Source organism: Takifugu rubripes, chromosome 3, assembly GCF_901000725.2.
Source record: "Takifugu rubripes chromosome 3, fTakRub1.2, whole genome shotgun sequence".
In the NCBI taxonomy this organism is placed as follows: domain Eukaryota; kingdom Metazoa; phylum Chordata; class Actinopteri; order Tetraodontiformes; family Tetraodontidae; genus Takifugu; species Takifugu rubripes.
In genome coordinates, this window is record NC_042287.1 from 1,226,543 (window position 1) to 1,240,520 (window position 13,978).

At 49.0% G+C, this 13,978-nt stretch overlaps 1 non-coding gene across 1 annotated transcript; it reads right to left on the reverse strand.

The window, feature by feature from the left end:
- Positions 1–9,277: 9,277 nt before the first annotated feature.
- On the reverse strand, positions 9,278–9,349 carry trnaw-cca (transfer RNA tryptophan (anticodon CCA)). The gene has a single exon. It is a non-coding gene; the product is annotated as a tRNA-Trp (tRNA).
- Positions 9,350–13,978: the final 4,629 nt, after the last annotated feature.

The window sequence follows — 13,978 nt, forward strand, 5'->3', positions numbered from 1 at the left end:
CATTTATCGCTCATGTTGTTGTTAGAGCTTGTTAGCATGGCCAACATCGTACACAGGAGCATAATACCTTGCATTAGCACAGAATAAACACTTTAGCATTAGCACAGCTGGATAAACACTTTAGCATTAACACAGCATTAACATTTTAGCATTAGCATTGCGCTGTAACAGAATAGCATGAAAACCTTAGCATTAGGACAGCAGCATAAACACTTTAGCATTAGCACAGTAGCATTTTAGCCTCAACCCAGGATCACAAACAACTTGTTAGCATGGCCAACATCGTACACAGGAGCATAATACCTTGCATTAGTACAGCATAAACACTTCAGCGTTAGCAGTTTCTTGAACACTTTAGCACAGTAGCATTCGCACAGCTGTTTTAACCTAGCAGATTTAAGAGTGAACAGTCCTTGTTGGGGCTTCACAGGTTTGACGTTTTGCAAATCTTCCCCTCATTGTTTCTCCTCCTTTTTGTGGGTTTAAAAGTTTCCATAAAACTGTGTCCGATGTGCATATGTGAGGAGGGACAAATGTCCTCATCACACACATGTCCAAATACTGAGACACACACATGCTGTTGATCTTCCAGCTGTTCGGGACGATGTGTCCTACATATAAAACAGACTGAAGGGATGCAGACAAGAATCCAGCTGTGTTTGATGTTTCCTTCTTCTAAATACAACAGACAGAGTTAGCATTAGCATTAGCTGTAGAGCTGGGCTCAACACCCTGACAGTGTGAGTGAACAGCCTGATGGAGGGATGACACAAAGATCTCAGCAAAGGACAACAACAACAACAACAACCATCTATGACTGCATGTGTCTCCCTGTGCTCCTCGTGCTCCTCATGCTCCTTGTGCTACTCATGCTCCTCGTGCTCCCCATGCTCCTCATGCTCCCCGTGCTCCTCATGCTCCCCGTCCTCCTCATGCTCCTTGTGCTCCCCGTGCTCCTCGTGCTCCCTGTGCTCCTCATGCTCCTTGTGCTCCTTGTGCTCCTCGTGCTCCTCATGCTCCTCGTGCTCCTCACGCTCCCCATGCTCCTCGTGCTCCCCGTGCTCCTCGTGCTCCCTGTGCTCCTCGTGCTGCTCGTGCTCCCCATGCTCCTCGTGCTCCTTGAGCTCCTCATGCTCCTCGTGCTCCCCGTGCTCCTCATGCTCCTCATGCTCTTGCTGGTCCTCCCCTCCTTTCACTCCTCCAGAGACCGAGAGGTTCCAGCAGGAACAGGAAGTGCAGCCTCCTCACAGGCTCCACTCAAACAGTGAACAGTGGTCGCGGTGGCTCCTGTTAGCTGCTGTAGCTTCGCAGCTCGACAGGCGTGGACTCTGGGTCTGGCATCATCCCAGGTAACCCTAAGCTAATGCTAGGCTAACCCTAACCCTGAATACTCCTTCTACCAGCATTCATCATTGCTCCGGCCAGATGGAATCGGCCCATTATCGCGTTTGTTTGAGTGATCCGCCTACCTTTAGTTGTCAAGTGATCCGTTGAATCCAGTCTCCCTGTTCCCAGTAATGCTATTGAATATTTCCAGATCCCTTTAACGTTGCGGTTTAGCAATCTGTCTTGCATATTAAGGCAGATTGTTTTCATATTTTTTGTATCTAAGCTTTATGTTCTTTGTTTTTCTTTTACTCTTTTACTGAATGCCTCTAGACACGCCTCCGTGGAGTCTCACGGTAATTGGTTCCTCTCCACGTTTTTGGTTTTGTAACTTGCAGCTTATAATGTCTCCTGAGACGACCGATAAACTTTGCAAACGTTTAATTTCTTCTTCCTGATTATGGTCTGATCATTAATGCCTGAAAGCTTCTGAGAATCCCCCTTGGAACGAGCGGGACAACCAAGTTTTTGAAGGGGTTGGGACTGCGAGGACAGGCTTCAGACAGGCCATCAGATCACTGTCAGACTGCAGAGCGAAGCAGCACCTGATATGGACCAATGGGCAAAGAGCTGGACGGAAGAGGCAGCACCCAGGGTCAAAGGTGCTGCCAGGTGTTGCCATTGAGCCCTTTAATGTGGGCCTATCAAGTAGGGTACCCACCAGTGAAACAATTACTGCTACCCCAAGTCATCATCCTCTTCCTCTCCTCCTGGGTTCAAGTCCTGACCCCCAACATTCTCGGGCCATAAGCCTGTTCCAGGTTCCAGGGTCCTCCAGTTCCTTCTGGACTGACTTCAGAGTCATGCTGATCTTCTTTTGTCCCGCTTTAAATCTCAATTAAAGTTTTTCCTGCTAGCATGGTGAGTGTGTAACTCCCGGTCAACACTCGGGCCAGTGCCCTTGAACGGAACTTTACAATCTACCCTGTCCCGTTTGGCTCCAGCTAGTCTGCTGTCTCGGTGTTGGTGTGGTGCCCAGTCAGTCCTCAGACTGCAGCCTTTGTACCGGAACCATCTGTAAACAGAATTTCTACTGTCAAGCCTCAATTAACGTGAGTGTGCTGTAACAGACAAAGAGAAAATAGTCCTGTTAAGCACATAATTATGTTCGAGTTTGAAAAAAAGACCCGCAGCGCACATGATGGTCCCTTCCGCTGTCCATTACTCCAGATTTTGCTGACACTGATAAATCCACAAGGTTGGTTAATAGTCTTAAAAGGCTTGTTGACTTTGATTTGTTGTGTGATGAAAAAATGAGTTTCAGGTTAAAATAGACATAACAGCACTTAGAACAGAACAAACAAGACCAACTCCACAACCACAGGTTTCCTCCTCTCTGTTCCATCATGTAACAACTCTATGCAGGACATCATCAGAGGGACGTCCTGTCTCCGAGGGACAGAAGAGAGCTTTGATCATAGAGAAAGACGGCTGGAGCCGCATCCTCCATCATCTATCAGACTCAGGAACATCGCCACGTTTTGGCCTGGCGGACACCTGGAGACTCACCCAGGAGCACGACAGCACACGTGGGTGGGGGTCAGCAACAACAGGGTCGGTGCAGCTTGGTTAGGCGGGTTTTACGTCCCACAAACACTCTGATCCAGGTTAGCATCACAGATCCCCATTTAAAGTTAGTGGGTTCCCCTGGTGATGGGGTTTGGTCTTCTGCGAGAGCTTTAGGTGCTTCTGGAAGAGGTGGAGCCTCAAGAAGCCCGAATTTGGTGGCTTGGAGCTCTGGTGAGACACACTGATTGAGGAAGGTTCAGCCGTCTCAGCAGATAAACTTTACCTTAATGGCGAACTGGTCTGGGATCAGGAGTCCAGCTCCGCCTTGTCGCTATATTTCAGTCCTGACCAGGACATTAAATCTTGTCCCTCTGAGTGTCTGTGGAATTGGCTCATAGGGGAAGAGATTCACCTGGGTGCAGATCTGGCCTGACTACAGGAGCCTCACATAGCTCAGAGCAGGGAGAAAATCCTCAACTCACCGTAGTTCCCCCACACGTACTTGGACTGTGACGGACCCATTGCTGCTGAAGTTGATCGACTGCACCGCAGGGTTTGAGAGGGTGGTGTCCCATTGGAGAACCTTCAGTAGCTTCCAGCCTTGACTATCCCTCCAGCTGTCGGGGAATGGACACGTCCTGTCCTGCTTAACCTCGCAGCTGCGCACATTTCAAGCTCTGTGTCATGGTTTTGACACTGGCCTCGGGATTGGGGTGCAGGGAGTCAAGGTGGACTAGTTTTCTCTGACCAAATGTTTCCCTAAAGGGAAGCTGGAGGTGCGTCTATAAGCTGCCCAGTAAAAAGCAGACAGCTGACCTCCAGTGGAGGGTCAGACATGGGATGAGAGCCAGCTTTTAAGAGGGGGGTACCACGGTCCTGGGAGGTCCTAAATACCAGCTCCCTCTCCAGGTACGGGAGGCTGACTCCTCTTTGAAAAAGCTTATTGTTACTAATTCTGTAGTTCCAGTTACTATCATAGACAGACAAATTATCATACTTAGGGGGCCGTCTAATCATTAGGTCACATCTTAGCTATGCTGTTATAGGCCAAGGCTGCCGGGGTCCAGAAACATGATCACCTGACAGGCCTCTGTCACCCCACTGTGTCATGGTTTCCTCTCCTCTCCTCTCCTCTCCTCTCCTCTCCTCTCCTCTCCTCTCCTCTCCTCTCCTCTCCTCTCCTCTCCTCCTCTATTGACAGTTCATTATAATGTTTCTAGTTTAATTCATTTTTTACTTCAACATGTGCGCTTTAGCTGTCAGAGTCTCAGGGCCTCACCTTCTGTCTAGTAAATATCTACGCTCCCAATCAAGGCTGAGACAGACTGGACTTCTTCCCAACTGGACCTCTTCCAGACTGGACCTCCAGATTGTGCGTCTGATCTCTTTAACCTCAGTTTACAGGATCTTTACAGACTCATAATAAAACTCCTTATTCTGCTGTTCTAGATCTCTTTTTTATCCTTTTCTTGCTTCTTAAGATTTCGATTCCCTTCTGATGCAAATACGGGAATCAATCCTCGATTTCTCGTGCGTTTTTCACCATTTGAAGTTCTACCGTTTTACTGAAGCGGAGTGTTTTATTGATTATATAATTAAATGTTCAGCTATTCAGCATCAGCTGTTTTGCCTGAGGGGCTATTGTAGCAGGGACAATACATTGATTACCTTTACGCACATGTTCAAGAACAACATGTGTGGTAATGTCTAGCTAGTCAATAATCGGAGCTACCGGATATTTGTCGCTGTAAAACCATCAACGTTTCATCAGGACACGGACGTTACCATCATCCCCTCGTTTGACAACTAGTTAAATGGTCACTATTCCAAACCAAACCAGTGTTTTGGTTCCCTGATTCATAAAGAAACCGAGCTGAGTTCTGAACCCTGAACCATCTTTGTGGGGCTCCAGGTCCCTGTTGGTAGAGACCAAGGAACTACAGCCTTGGTGTGGTGAAGAACCAGGGCACCAACATGGCACTGCAGGTGGCCATGCTAACATCTGGACCGCAGGGTTGTACAGGTTGACATTGTGGTCTGGTGTCATGTGACTGATGTGGTCTGGTGTCATGTGACCAGTGACGGGGGGAGGTTCAATGATCTCAGCCTTCCTTCAGACGTGATGTTTCAACGCAAACATGTTGGAAGAAGTCAAAGAGAATCTGACACTCTCCTCACTCTCCCACCCTGATCTCTGGGCCCTGCTGTTGCCATAGTGACGCTACACCCCCACCCCCCCTTCCCAAGACAAGAACAATGAGCAGGAAATGGATTTGCGCATGCACACGTGTGTGTGCACGCTTGTGTGACCACTTAAACAGGCTGGTTGTCCTCCAATGGCATCATCATCAGCCTCCTCTGAACTGAGCTGTCCTCTCAGCTGTCAGTCACTCTGCCTGTTGCAGCTACGTGCAGCATGAAGCTCCAGTTATTGCTCATTCCATCACACACATGCACACGTGCACGAGGAGCATGGATGTTGTGTCGGTTGACTTGTGTCTTCTGCCACTGTGATGTAGCCCTATAGTCAATAGTGTAAACCAGCAAGTAACAACAGGCAACCCAGCAGCACAGCACAGCAGCAGCAGTAGCACCAGCTGTAGCGCAACAGCAACACAACAGCACAGCAGCTGTAACAGCACAGCAGCACAGCACAGCAGCTGTAGCAGCAGCGGCAGCAGCATCTGTAGCAGCAGAAGCAGAAGCAGCAGTAGCAGCAGCAGCAGGCTGCTGAGGGATGATGGGAAGCTGAATACCGCCTCTCGCTTTCATTAAAACCCTGCAGTGTATGAGTGGTGCAGAAGGTTCACCATCCAGGCTGAGGAAAAGCTGGAGGCCAGAGTCCATCATCTGGTTTAGATCTCAGCTGGTTTCAGACACGCTTGGACTGTGTTTGGACGTGGATTGAATATTGTCTGAAGATTTGGGCAGATTTGTTTGCTGAACGAATCCCAAACTGCTCAAACCTTGACATGAATTACCCTCCCACACTGCAGTCCTGTGGAAGTGGTTTGGACAGTACAGTCTGGCCCATGATGGACTTGTGCCACAGGCGCAGGGACAGAAGATCCTGTCAGGAGGAACAGCGGATGGCAGTCATGACTGTGGTTCACAGCTCTCCAGGGTCTGGAATCCTCAGACAGCCACAGCCATGCCCTCACCGGCCTCAACTCAACTCCGTCTATCCAGTCCGGAACCCTTTTCAGGTGAGTCCCGCAACTGCTGAGACGTCCTTCGCCGGTGAAACCTGCATTTCCAAGTCCAGGGAGCTGCTTTTTGTTTGTTACTCTAATAGACTGAAGATGGCCTCAAACAGCCCTTATGTGTCCGAGAGAGCTGGCCAGCGGGCAGAAGCCGAGCTGGAGCTCTGTTTTTCAGACATTTCAGCAGATCTTCCAGGCAAGACCTCCAGGAAGAGATCCAGAGTCCCACACCTTCTCACCGTGGGTGGTTCACGGATGTTGTGTCTATTGCAGCCAGGAGAGAGGGATCCGCCCCCTTTGGCGAGGGGTTCCAAACTAGTAATAGGCACTGTTATCTGGACATGACCCTGCCTCTCTGCTCAGTAACATGCCCGGTTCTGGTTCCTCTCAGTGCTGGTCCTGTCCCTTTAACAACACCCTTTGCAGCCACAGCACTAAAGACAGAGGTGACGTTCACCATTCATTGGTCTCCTCCACTGACCCCAACACCCCCTGATCGACCCGCAGAGCCGATTCAGCCTGTTTAATACCAGTCGATGTCATGTGGTTCCCGGTCACCCATGGCTGGTTCAGCACACTCGCCATATCCAGGGATCGATAGGGAGGATCGGTCAGCGTTGTCAGCGAGACTTCACGGCCTGTTTTTGCTCCGTCGTAAACCTTCTCACCTCTGATGACCAAATGAATGGAAACAGTTCGTATACTAGCATGTTTGACATATGGTCCGATTAAAATGATTAAAATAAATCAGTAAAAACTAGCTTTATTTCATACAAATACTAAATTAAATAAAAACAGATAAATATCATTCCATTTTAATTAAAGATACCGAAAATAGTGAGTTTTATCGTAGTTTTAGCCCACTCGTGAGGTCCAAGACAAAAGAGGAAGCTGCTGACCAGTTTAAGCCTTTATTTCTTAAACCAGAAAGAAAAGACCCACCAAAGGAATGTGGCAGGTGAGGGTGAAAATCAGGGGTGTGAGCAAGTGCCTGGATGAAGTGGGTGAAGGGGTGATGTAGGTTGTCGGTGCGAAATCCAATAATTTACCAAGAGGCAAAGCAGCTGGGGACATGAGGTGGAGGTAGGAGAAAAAGCCACCAGATGCTGGATCGGGTGGAGCTTTCTAACCTGCAGATCACTGGCCAGGTGCTCCAGTTAGGTTAGCTCCACCCTGCTGGAAACCTGTGAACCACAGACAGCACACAGCAAGACGAGCCTCCTGACAAGCCCAGAAATCTCTACGCATGTCACCACTTAAAGTTACACTGTGTTTTACAATCACCTTTAAACAAATTCAGCCCAACGTTAGCAGCTTAAACGTGTGTGTCTGCAACGTTTGCCACATGCTTCACACCTGCTGCAATTCAAAGTGAACACAGATGAGCTTGTTTTACACCTGTGGAATTCTTCATGGACACGGTAGAAATGAATTTGGTTTAATTAATGGAATAAAACTGATGAGAGTCAGATCACTTCTAAAGATCAAAGCAGGTGGAGGATTGACTATTAGAACAAAGGCACAAAGCCAGATGGTGGGATCTGCTTGGAGAGGCGGAGTCACAGAGCAGATCATAGGATCAAAGGCTCAACATGAAAGACAGGGGTTTTTCATTGGAGTAAACATGAAAGACCTCACATCAAAGACCTAAATCCTACATAGTTACATCCCACGGAAGGTTTGTGAAGCTTAATCCAAAACTAAGCATCTGCCTGCTCACATCTCCTGTGTGGTCTTCAGAACATTTGGGTGCCCCGCCGGAAAGATGAGGGACCCAGAAACATCAAGCAGCTTCACCAAGAGGGGGAGCAGGCTGGAGAGAGGGAGCAGCCCCGGTCCAGGAACAGGCAAACCACCATGCAACAACGAGGTGGTGGCAGGTCGGCAGATGGCCGCCAATCCTTGAACGTGAAAGAGATTGCTGGGAAGGTCAACCAGCACTCCAGTCGCGACTGTGATGGAGACAGGAAGCGGTTCTATTTGGGCAGCAGCTCATGTCCTGGTGTCACCAAGATTCCAGGTAAATAACTGAAAAAGCCAAAAGATTGGGTGCATTTCTAAAGCAGACATCTGGATGGGGTTTTTCACTCCTTGTTGCTCTTTGCAGTTGAACCCAAGACCCCCCAAAGCAGGCAGGACCCTTATCAGAACCCTCTTGGCTCTGCGATGAAGAACAAGTGTACCAAGAACTAAAAAGGCTCCTGCAGAAGAACTATGTCAATGATAAGATAGAAGAGTGGATCCAGGTAACTCACGATGAGAATGACCTTTAAACCAGATCTTTCAATAGAGATTGTGACTGTTGGCATGAAACTAACAAAGGTTCCTCTCCCCCCCTCCCGGAACACCCTCAATGACAGGCAGAGGTCATCAGAGGGGTTTGTGAGGGCCATGATGAGAGCAGTGTACCAGTCGGTCATTGTTGGCTTAGCCTGTTTCTGTCCAAAAACATGATTCATTAGTTTGACTCCACATAGACGTCTGGTTTCTATGATGTGAGCACATCCACAAAACCAGTGTGTGACACGTTCTGGTCCATGATTAGATGTGTTCCGGGTCTTTACAGTGGTGTGAAGAGAGTGTTTGTGTTGTCAGGTGGGGTTTATTCGCTGAGAACCAACGAGCTGCTCCAGAGAGTCAGCCTCCTCAAGAGGTACATCAAGGATGACCAGAAGCAGCTGGTGGTCCTGAACATTGTGCAGCAGCTGGTGGTCCACGTGGACCAACCTGATGGTGATGGTCCCATCAGCCATGAACAGAGTCATGACCATCTTAACTTTGAACTCCAAATTCAGAAGCCAGAGGTGTTTTTCTATTGACTTATTCCTGTGGTTTTTGCTGGTGTGTGTCCCTGTAGGTCTGCTGAGGATGTTTTCTGATGTGCTGTTGGGCGAAGAAGTGATCCAGGATGAGACCTTCTTTAAATGGAGGTCATCCACAGTTGCTGTAACATCCGTGAGCAACTGGCTCCAAGAGGCTAACAGACCAATAAAGTGAACTTGGGGAGCAAAAATCATCTTTTAAAAAAAAAGAAATCTGCATTATTTTATTATAATATCATGTCTTTGAATAAAATTCAATTAATGTTCAAATACAAGTCCTGAAATATCATTTATGCTTTAGTGGAGTTGATAAGATAAACTTTATTGATCCCACATTAGGGAGATTCACATACAGCTTGACCCCGACGTGATTTGAACACGCAACCTTCTGATCTGGAGTCAGATGCGCTACCGTTGCACCACAAGGTCGTTAATAGAGCCCTGACTTTATCCTGGTGTGATCATCATGTTTGACTTTCTAAAGGAGTTTTGGTTTATTCAGGGTGAATGTTGAGGACAGTTCTAAACATTTACACTAAAATTGTTATGGGAGGGTTGTCTCCTGGTCCTGAGAGCAGCCAAGAACACAGTGGGAAAAAGGTCCAAACAAGTTTATTTGACTGCTGAAAATAAAAAAAGAAGCAGTCCTCCTGGACTGCAGAGAACTCGGGAGTCGGGTCCGGCACATTCACAGGTCCAGCAGATGGCGTGGAGACCTTGAACGTGCAGGGAAGGTGAGTCCTCCTGGACTGCAGGGGACTGAAGAGTCGGGTTCTGCATGTTCACAGGTCCAGCAGACGGCTTGGAGACCTTGAACGTGCAGGGAAACAACAAGGGAACCAGGCAGAGCAACTCAACAACACTCCGGCTCAGAGAGGCAGGTGCTCCCTCCTTAAATAGGTGGCCAGGTGATAATCGTTCACCTGCCTGCAGCGCCAGCTGTTGCCAATCAAACTCCTCCACGCCCCTGCAGGAAGAACACAACCCTGGACCCCAACAAAAACTACCTAAAGAGCACAATCGCTAACAAGGATTAATCCTTTATAATGCCATCCTCTACCGCTTATCCGGGGTCGGGTCACGGGGGCAGCGGCCTAAGAAGAGAAGCCCAGACTTCCCTCTCCCCAGCTACTTCTTCAAGCTCATCCGGGGGGATCCCCAGGTGTCCCCAGGCCAGTCGAGAGACATAGTCTCCAGCATCTCTCCAACGTGTCCTGGGTCTTCCCGGGGGTCTCCTACCGGAGGGACATGCCCTGAACACCTCACCAGGGAGGCGCCCAGGGGGCATCCTAACTAGGTGCCCAAGCCACCTCATCTGGCTCCTCTCAACGCGGAGGAATGTATGTGTGTGTGTGAGTGTGTGAGTGTGTGTGAGTGAGTGTGTGTGTATTTTGGACAAATAGTTTTGTATGTTTGTGAGGACCAGCCGCCTCCGGTTCTCCGTCTCACTTTTCCCCATCAGCCTGTTTGTGAGGCTCCTGCCAGCAGAAGCTCAGGACTCCTCCTCAGGTGTGTGTGTGTGTGTGTGTGTGTGTGAACTCCTCCTCACGTGTGTGAGGGGTGACTGTGGAGAAGGATGGACCACGCTGAGGAGAGTCCTCAGGTTTGGGTCTGTCAGAGGTCTCTAGAGGAAGGTGAGCTTGAAGGTGTCCGGTGTGGACCAGCTGCTGGTTGTCCTGACGTCTGCTGAGGCAGCAGAACATACACTCCTTTGCTCGTGCACATATGAATGATAGCAGTCAAATGAGTGCACGTGAGCCCGGTGTTGTATGTTCTCTCTGGCTGAGGCCCAGGTATGTGGTCCAGTGTGAGTCCCTTCTCTCTGCTGGTCTTTCTCAGTTCAAGTGTTCAGCTGAAGATGAGATCTTCTGTTTACTTCTCACCCTGCTCCTCTTCCTCCCCCTCCTCACTCTTGGGGTGAACACAGTCCAGATCCTTCCTTTATTTACCGAGTAGCGGAGATGGAGAGGGACTTGTTAGCCTGCCTTGTTAGCGAAGCAGTGGGGGGGTGTCTTTGTTTACAGAGCAGTGCTGCTGTGATCGTCTCACTTGTTAGAGATGTTGAGAGTTTCCCGTGTTTTCAGATGGGCCAGGAAGTCCCAGGAGTGGTTCAGGACCGCGGCTTTGTTCACAGGTTCTGCTGAATGTGGGTTCATTCCCGCTAAAATCAGATCTAATGGAATTTTGTCTGTGGAACATACGGACCTACTGAGATCTACGCAGGTCTCCTCTCAGCTCAGCTGACTTTGAAACCAGGCACATCTGTGAGGAGCCCAGCCACCTCAGTGGAGCTGATTAGTCCTCACGTGTAACAACACACCTCCTTGAATGAGTCAGCTTTTATTTTAACTGCATGTTGTCGCTGTCTGATGGAAACAGTTTAGTCGCTCACATCTCCTCCAGGAGAACATCTGATGCAGAAAACCTCAAACAAACAAACAAACAAACAAACAGTCAATTACCTGAGGATACTAGCATCCATTCCTTCATGTATGTTAGCAACATGCTAGTTAGCAGCTGTAGCCCAGAGCTTTGTTCTGAACACGCATTATGGAGATAAAGGGTCAGGAAACGGAACCACGTCTTCTGGACTGGAGTGACTCCACCAGCTGGTCTGGCTCCTGGAGCCACCATCGCCCATCCTCCGTACCCCCACTGGCCCCCTATAACCTGCACACTCCACGATAAACCATCTCTCCTCCGTTTCCATGGCAACAGACCGTCATATCTAAAAGATCTCCTCTCCCAGAATTCATTTCTCTGAGCCCCTGCTCTCAACTTGGGTCTGGGGTGGACCAGTGTTCCCTCTGTGCTAGGGGCTCCACAGGCTGAAGAACCTTTATTGGTATCTAATTATTCTCATTATTGTTGTTGTTGTTGACAAGCAGGATCGTTAATAATAAAAGCTGTGGGGAATCTGGGGGATGATGAAGAGCAGCAATCAGCAGCTGCGGAGGAGCAAATCTTCTCTTCTGGCTCTCAGATAACAGCCGCAATTTTCAGTTCAAGCCATTTTTAAAGGCAGTCCAAAGTGAAGTCAGCTGTCACGTGACCTCTGCTGGTCACATGACTCTTTGTTGCCTAGCAGCCTGATGCTAACAGGGGTGATGTGTCCAGTGGTCATCGTGCGCTCCTCAGGAAGCTCCAGAAGATTCTACTGATTCTCTCTCACTGAGAGCCACGTTCCTCACGTTCCTGCCCCTGAAGGTTCTCCTCGTCCTCCCTCACGTGCTTCCTGTCCTTGGCCTTGGTGAGAATCCCTGATTCAGACTTGGATCTGTTCACACTGACACAACTTTGTTCTGGGCTGAGGTTCAGCACCACCACCTTCTCCCACGTGGACATGACAGAGGTGTTCCTGAGAGGTTCCAGGTGAGGACAGGACATTCGTGAGAGAGTCCAAATGTTTTAATTATGAAGGAAGACAGGATGTAATCAAAGGTGACTGGCACTGCTGTGCTTGGGTCTTCTGGTTTCCATTATTTCTTTTTTTCTTCCTTCTGCCTGTCATTTCCAACCCCCCTATTAACCCACCTCTCCTCCTCTCCTGGTTCCCGACAGCCTCTCCACCCCCTCACGGTGAATCACGCTGATTAACATTGACCTCATGGATATTCGAGTCTCTCTGGTGGCCTCGGGAGCGCTCTGCTGTCTCTTCAAGGTGTTTGGGCTTGAGGGATTCACACCATTCCTACTGGAAACGAGCCACGGGAACCATAACAGGAGCGGTAGCTAGCATGCTAAGGCATTAGCTTACACGTCTGCATGGCTTTGCAGCAGGGCTGGACTGATCTGAGCGAGGACAGGCGGCCTGAGGATGGCTGTCCACTTACTGTCTTAGGGATGCTTTCCATAAATGTGCGGACACTGCTGTTACTGGGGGAAAAGGCGAGGCCAGAAGCTTTAGCTTGGGCAACAAACAAAAGATTAGCTTTGTTAGCCTCCAAAGCTAAAGCAGAGTACTTAAAAAAGAGTCTCCAGAGTTCCACCCAGCCTCAAATTCACTAAATTAGATCCCGAGTAATCAAATTAATGCACTGAATCGGTTAGCTTTCATTGTTATTACACCCAGTTTGGTTTTCAGTAGAATGAGAGATGATTACTTTTTTGACTGTTAAAGCTCCCCTGACCCTCGTGAAAGGTGGTGAACTGAGTAACGTTCATCCTCACGATGATGACCATCAACATGTGGGGCCACTTGGTTGAGGTTTTTTTCGACGACGCGGCCTTGAACTGAGGATGAGGAAGAGGAGGAGGAGTGTGTTGGGAGGATCAGCCGGTCTCTGTCCACAGCTCCTCCTCACAAACGAAGGAACAGCTTGTTCTGAGCCTGTACGTGAGCAGATGACACCTCTTCTTATAATCAGAACAAATGATATCCATTAAGCCCTTTAACACCGAGGATGATGGACCACTTTAATAAAGCGCAACAAGTTCTCAAAGTTTGCTTTGTTTCATCTCATGAACGTGTTGCGTTGCAAATATGTACATTTTTCCTTTTGACGAGCCAGCTAGCTGAGCAGCTAGGATCCCTGACCAGAGGAGCCACCTGGCGCCTCACCGACAGGACCAGACGATTGCAGATGTCAGTCGAAGTCTCCACTGGTCCCGTCCCCACGTTGTCCTCCCATTGAGGACAAGTGATGCAATATGATGCCGTCCCATCGTCTCCGCTCATTTTTGACGTCTACCTGCCGCCCCGCTGGATTTAAAACTGGATCTGACAAATGTTACAGTGGTAAATGTTGCCGGTGGTGCCGGCGCGGAAGCACCGCCGCTACAGGCTTCACACACACGGTCACGCAGGAAGTTATGCTGCCATTATTAGCTGATTCTTCAAGATGTGTCTGCTGCTCACTGGAACATCAGACCGGTAGAGCTGCTGTGACTGCAGGCAGATAGAGAGAGAAGGGAGAGTATTTCTGTGTGTGTGTGTGTGTGTGTGTGTGTGTGTGAGGGAGAGAGAGTATATGTGTGTGTGTGGGAGAGGACATTTGTGGGGAAGTGAGGACATGATTTTGGTCCTCACAACTTCAAAGAAGGATGGATGGATGGATG